General features: G+C 33.8%; 1 pseudogene across 1 annotated transcript; it reads left to right on the top strand.

The window, feature by feature from the left end:
- Nucleotides 1-3,642: 3,642 nt before the first annotated feature.
- LOC143563728 (1-aminocyclopropane-1-carboxylate synthase-like) lies at nt 3,643-5,141 on the top strand (annotated as a pseudogene). The gene is made up of 2 exons (XR_013140717.1): nt 3,643-4,117; nt 4,654-5,141. The product of XR_013140717.1 is annotated as a 1-aminocyclopropane-1-carboxylate synthase-like (transcript).
- The last annotated feature ends 845 nt before the right edge of the window (nt 5,142-5,986 follow it).

Here is a 5,986-nt window from a genome sequence, read left to right as displayed (position 1 = left end):
AACATTTAGAAAAAATAAAAAAATAAAAAAATTGTTGATTGAGAAATTGCATATATTAAATAAATCGTAATATTATTGTATTACACATGTGTAATATTTACTTATATATATATTATATCAGATATTGTGACTCCTTATTTTAATTTTGAAAAGTAACCTTATAATAAAAAATAATGAGAAGTTTAAAAAAAAAAAGATTGGCTCGAGTTTTTACAATTTCTTTATTATATTTCTAGAACTCTCTTTAATGTGGAGTTTTTTGTTGATCCTTCTTATAATTACACTATGTTATAATTACACTACACTATAATTACACTACGATGTTATAGCATAATTACACTACTTGATTATCACAGTTAACACGTTAATTAAATGAGAAAATTCTCAAAATAACCCCTTGATGGTGAGAGATTCTAAATATGTCCCCTCAAAATCGTTTTTCCAGATTTGTCGATCTTTTAACGCATCGCCGACAATGTGTTATGTAGTCACGTCGACGAGTTACCGAACACATAGTCAACGATGTGTTAGACATCGAAACACATGGTTAAATATGTGTTAAGTGTTAATATATGGCTGACGATGCGTTAAGTATCAATACTTTATGCATCGTCAACCACAAATTAATAATTAATGCATCGTCAACCATAAATTAACATTTAACGCATCATCAACCATAAATTAACACCTTACGCATCGTCAACCATGCGTATTCCACCCCCACGTATCATTATCTGATTGGTTTACTAACTCATCGATGATATTCCCAAACACATTGGCTGACGATGGGATACTAGGAAACAAAACTTGAAACTTTAATTAGGAGAAACAAACTTGAAATCTCTTTCTATAAAGGGTTTGTTTTAGGAAGTTTCTCTACTTAAATTAGTATATTAACTTTCTCATATATATATATATATATACATATATATAGGGGATGGTTCAGGAGAGAAATGAAATTAATGTGAGAAGTGTGAAAAATTAATTATAACCCTTGATTTTTTAGATCTATGACCAACATGCAAGATGACAATCTTGTAATATTGTTATGCTTCATTTTAATGCATTTAAGAATAAAAGGGTATATTGGTATTTTATTTCTGTATAGTAAATAAAGAAACAATCATATCTTAAAAACATCCTACAATTATTGGCCAATCATATTTATCAACTTCTGAACATTTCAAATAAGACACATTCTGTAAATAAAAGTATATTGATGTTATATATAAGAAATAAAAAACTATATTATTTGAATTGGTTTACTCTTAAACAAATTAATTTTAAAATACACATACATGTTTTATCTCTACACAAACCATACATTAGTTATGTATGTGATAGCTACACAATGTGTTGTAAGTTGTAATAAAGTAGTAATCGTATATTAATATTAAACCTACATTTAGTTATTAGATCCTACACTAACGTTGAAAGCCTACACAAAACCAACATTACTGCGTAAACCCTGCATATATGGGTCAGCCCTACACAAACCATACGGTAAGTATTGTGTAGGGTTATTTTTTTGGTTTGGTGTTTACATGAACTTATTTTGTATGTATAGGTTAATATTGTGATATGTGTAGGTTTTATATTACGACGGTTTAGTTTAATGTAGGCATTTTTATAGCCGTTAAAATTTAATCATTATAGTACGTGTATGATGTTTTGATTTATATATATTTTTTAAATGGAATCAAATTAATATGGCTCTACATTAACGAAGGTTATTTGGACTTTTTACAATATGTAGGTATGTAGATGAATATGACTTTATTTTTGAAACTTTCAAAATTTAAGTAGTTACCAAAAAATAAAAATTTTCATCTTTACATTTATACCCTTTTAATTAATTAAAAGAAAATATACAAAGAAAAATTCTGATTGGCTACAGTGATTTCTCGCACTTCCCACAATAACTTGACTTCTCTCATAAACTTAAACCTATATATATATATATATACTAGCTGGGTGCCCGCACGATGCAGCGGGGGCGCAAGCAACTCCACAGTGAACGCATAGTCCGTGTTAGTACATACGTCACCTAGTGACAGTGCACACGTAGCCTAAAACTGGACCACGTAACTCGTGCAAAGCCAGTTGCGTGTTATCAAATATTGAACACGCGTAACCCGGCTGGAATGCATGTTACCGACATTGGAACATGCTTAACCAACACCATGCGTGTAATTCATGGCGATTAACAGTGTAGGGTGCTACGTGGGACTGGATACGTATTTATCGGCCCCGGTATATATAAACAACATTATCTATGTAACTTGTAATGAAAATCAAAAGGCAAACATTATATATACATTAATTTGAAATATATCATTTTTTTAAACCAATCTGTTTTCGCCCCAAACCTGTTATGACTCGACGTCGTTCTGACCTGGCCCCTTTCTACTCGAACCCGAGGCAAATTAACCATTTTTTTGTATTGACTCATTCCGACCCTATTGTACTTTTACAAATGACCTGAGCTTGCCCGACTCGACCTGTTAGTCGGTTCTAAATCTTAAGCGCGTAACATGTTAACGTTTTAAAAACTAAAAAACTATAGCAATATCATACTCAAATCAAAGAGAATAAAATGCTCGTTTTTATGATGTTTTTTTTTTGAAAAAACATTAACGTGTGAAAAAGTTATGGCCGTTAAAAAGTCGTGGGGTAGTTGGTTTTGATTCAGGGGGCATGTGTGTAACCATTATTAAACTTTACAAAAAATGTAATGAAGTTGAGGAATTAAAGTTGTAAGTATATGTTAAAAGAAAGAAAGTTGTAAGACTTAATTACCCTTAATTTCTATATTTTTTATCCATTATGTATTGTATATAAAGCATTGAGTTTGGTACCTCTTAAAATTTAAGAGGTCTCTAACTCATGCTTTATATATATATATATATATATATTAAATGTTCGATTATACTTAGTTTATTAAAAATTATCATAAAAAGGGAAACTCCACGAAATAGCCGTTTTTACCAGCCCTTGTCCGATTTAAGCCATCTCTTGAACTTAATACCCAACATAGCCATCACTTTTCGTTGGATCTGGCGGACACCCCGATGAAACTCAATAACCTGTAAAAACTAGATATGTGGAATATGTTTTGTTGTCATCAGTGGAAGTAAGTATGGATTCGATGGAACTTTGAACTGACCGACGGAAGAGAAACAATCGGGCAGACGGTGCACACACAACCCACCCACCCCTCCCCACATGCACACACACCGTCACCTCCTATTATATATATACTCTACAACACTTCATAGTTCATACAATCCTCTACCTTAACTCTAATTATCTCCAAAATCAATTAAACTGTTGTGTACTCAAAATAACACAACTGTTTATACTCAAAGTAAGAAGTAATTAGTTATGATTGTATTGATTAAACGAAGAATTACAATTGAGATACCAAAGAAGAGAAGGGGATGGGATATCAGACGTTACAGAAAGAGATGGGAAGAAGAAGCTGAACACACATCATCATCATATTCGTTCCTTTCTCAACACTCGTCCGCTTCATTATATAATGAGATCTTTCACTTTGTTGGGCCGCTTTTCACTTTGTTGGGCCGCTGTTACTGGGCTCGGGTCCGTTCATAACATAAACCTCCACCATCTCTCTCTTAACTTCACTTAGAAATGGAGGTTGGCTTGAACAACACCCAAAAGTTGTTATCCAAGATCGCAACCAACGACGGTCAAAGCGAAAACTCGCCTTATTTTGATGGCTGGAAGGCCTATGACACCAACCCATACCATCCTCAAACCAACCCATCCGGGGTTATTCAAATGGGTCTGGCCGAAAACCAGCTTTGTTTTGATTTGATCCAAGAATGGATCATGAACCACCCTTAAGCCTCCATATGCACACCACAAGGTGGCTTTGATTTTGAGGAGACTGCCCTTTTTCAAGATTATCATGGGCTGCCACAGTTCAGAGCCGCGATTGCTAACTTCATGAGTCGAGTTAGAGGAAGCGTGTGAAATTCGATCCTGACCGGATTGTGATGAGCGGTGGAGCCACAGGAGCTCATGAGACTGTGGCCTTTTGCTTGGCTAACCCTGGTGAAGCCTTCTTGGTGCCCACCCCTTATTTTCCAGGGTATGCATATATTCTTTTGCCTCACCTTTTACTATCAATTAAGTTAATCATTCTATTTGTTTAAAAGAAAAGAAAATTTACAATTTAATTATTGAACATGATTAACAATTATTTATGTCACTTTCATGTATTATAAAATACTCGTGATGATCACAAAAGATGAAACAAGTCAAACATGTATTTATATTTATATTACAACTGTTTTATGAAATTTCGAGTCAAGGATTATTATTATTTTTGTAACCGGACACATGAGTCCATTCTTGACCTTTTATCTAGGCCTTTTATATAATTAATGAAGGTCTACTTTAATCTTTGGGTCTGTTGGTATATTCTTCTCATAATATAACTAATATTTTGACACATACAGAGCACGATTTAACTTGCTTTTTAGCTAGTATCCAAATAGCTTTAGTTGAAAATAAGGATTTCATATATACAAGTGTACAACTATTCTATATTCAAAGTTCATTTTTGAAAATAAAAAAAATAATAAATCTGTGAACTCATCATGATACGTGTATTCATTTTTACAGGTTTGATCGTGATTTGAGATGGCGAACCGGAGTCAAGCTTGTACCTGTTGTATGTGAAAGCTCAAACAATTTCAAGGTTACTCAAACAATTTCAAGGTTTACTTATAACGAACCCATCGAACCCTTTGGGTACGTTCTTTGACAAGGAAACCTTAAAAACCATAGTCAGATTTATCAACGAGAAAAACATCCACCTTGTTTGTGACGAAATTTACGCTGGCACCGTGACCAACGGAGACGAATTTGTGAGCGTAGCTGAAATCCTTCAAGAGTTCCCAACAATATGCGATCACAATCTAGTCCATATTGTATATAGCCTCTCCAAAGACATGGGATTCCCTGGGTTTAGGGTTGGCATAATCTATTCCTATAATGATACCGTCGTGAACATCGCACGCAAAATGTCGAGTTTTGGGCTTGTTTCAACACAAACACAACACCTGGTTGTATCGATGTTGATAAATTTTTTAAGGGTGCACTATTTTTAGATGTCCTAATTTTATAGAGTCGAATATAAAAAAAATTCGGTTTGGTTTGACGGTTCAGTTCGCGCGAATCATTTGTTTTTGTCAAGTTCTATAATCACGAAAGAATAAAACTTGTTCCTTAACACCTCCTGTGTTTTCTATCTAAATCTTCGGTTTAATATATTTTTCCAACAATATATATGGTTTATTATATTTAAAATTGTAAAAGAAGAGTGTGAAGCATTCACTATTATAAATTCTTTATATCAACACAACATTATTTAGTTCTTAATGTTATTGGTTAGATCTACTACAAAAATCTTAATACTTTTAGTAGTAGCGGACTAGCGTTTACCACTTACTAGTGACAAATCCATGATATAATTGTTCTTGCCATTCAAATAATGTAGGCCCCGGAACCGAATCAAACAACAAAACAAACTAAATACTAGTTGTTTTTAGATCAACCTCACAACTAGTTGGCGAAAACAACTAGTCGGACCGAGATCTCGAATCTTGTATGTGTTGAAGGAGGGCCGAAAGTTTGGAGGAGGAAGAGAGGTTTGAGAGACTTTGTATGTTTACTTGGACAAATTAAGATGCAAGGGTTGTGTTGATGCATGCCATACACACACAATATAAGGTGTGTGTATTGTCACACACCCATCTCATTAGCAAATGCCCAATGGGCTTAAAGTACAAGAGGCCTCGGGCCCAATACATAAAAACGTAAACGAACTAAAACGCAAACTAAAATGATATAAATACGAGAGACTTAATTAAACAAAACCGGGCCTTACAATCTCCCTCTAGTCTTTGGTATTTGCTTTATTTCCTTCTCACCACTCGCATTCGGACTCATAGTT

Source organism: Bidens hawaiensis, unplaced genomic scaffold, assembly GCF_021521415.1.
Source record: "Bidens hawaiensis isolate Kalapana, Puna unplaced genomic scaffold, B.hawaiensis_p1.1 tig00021510_1, whole genome shotgun sequence".
Taxonomy (NCBI): domain Eukaryota; kingdom Viridiplantae; phylum Streptophyta; class Magnoliopsida; order Asterales; family Asteraceae; genus Bidens; species Bidens hawaiensis.
The sequence above is the reverse complement of the archived record's forward strand: the minus strand, read 5'-3'. Positions and strand labels throughout refer to the sequence as shown.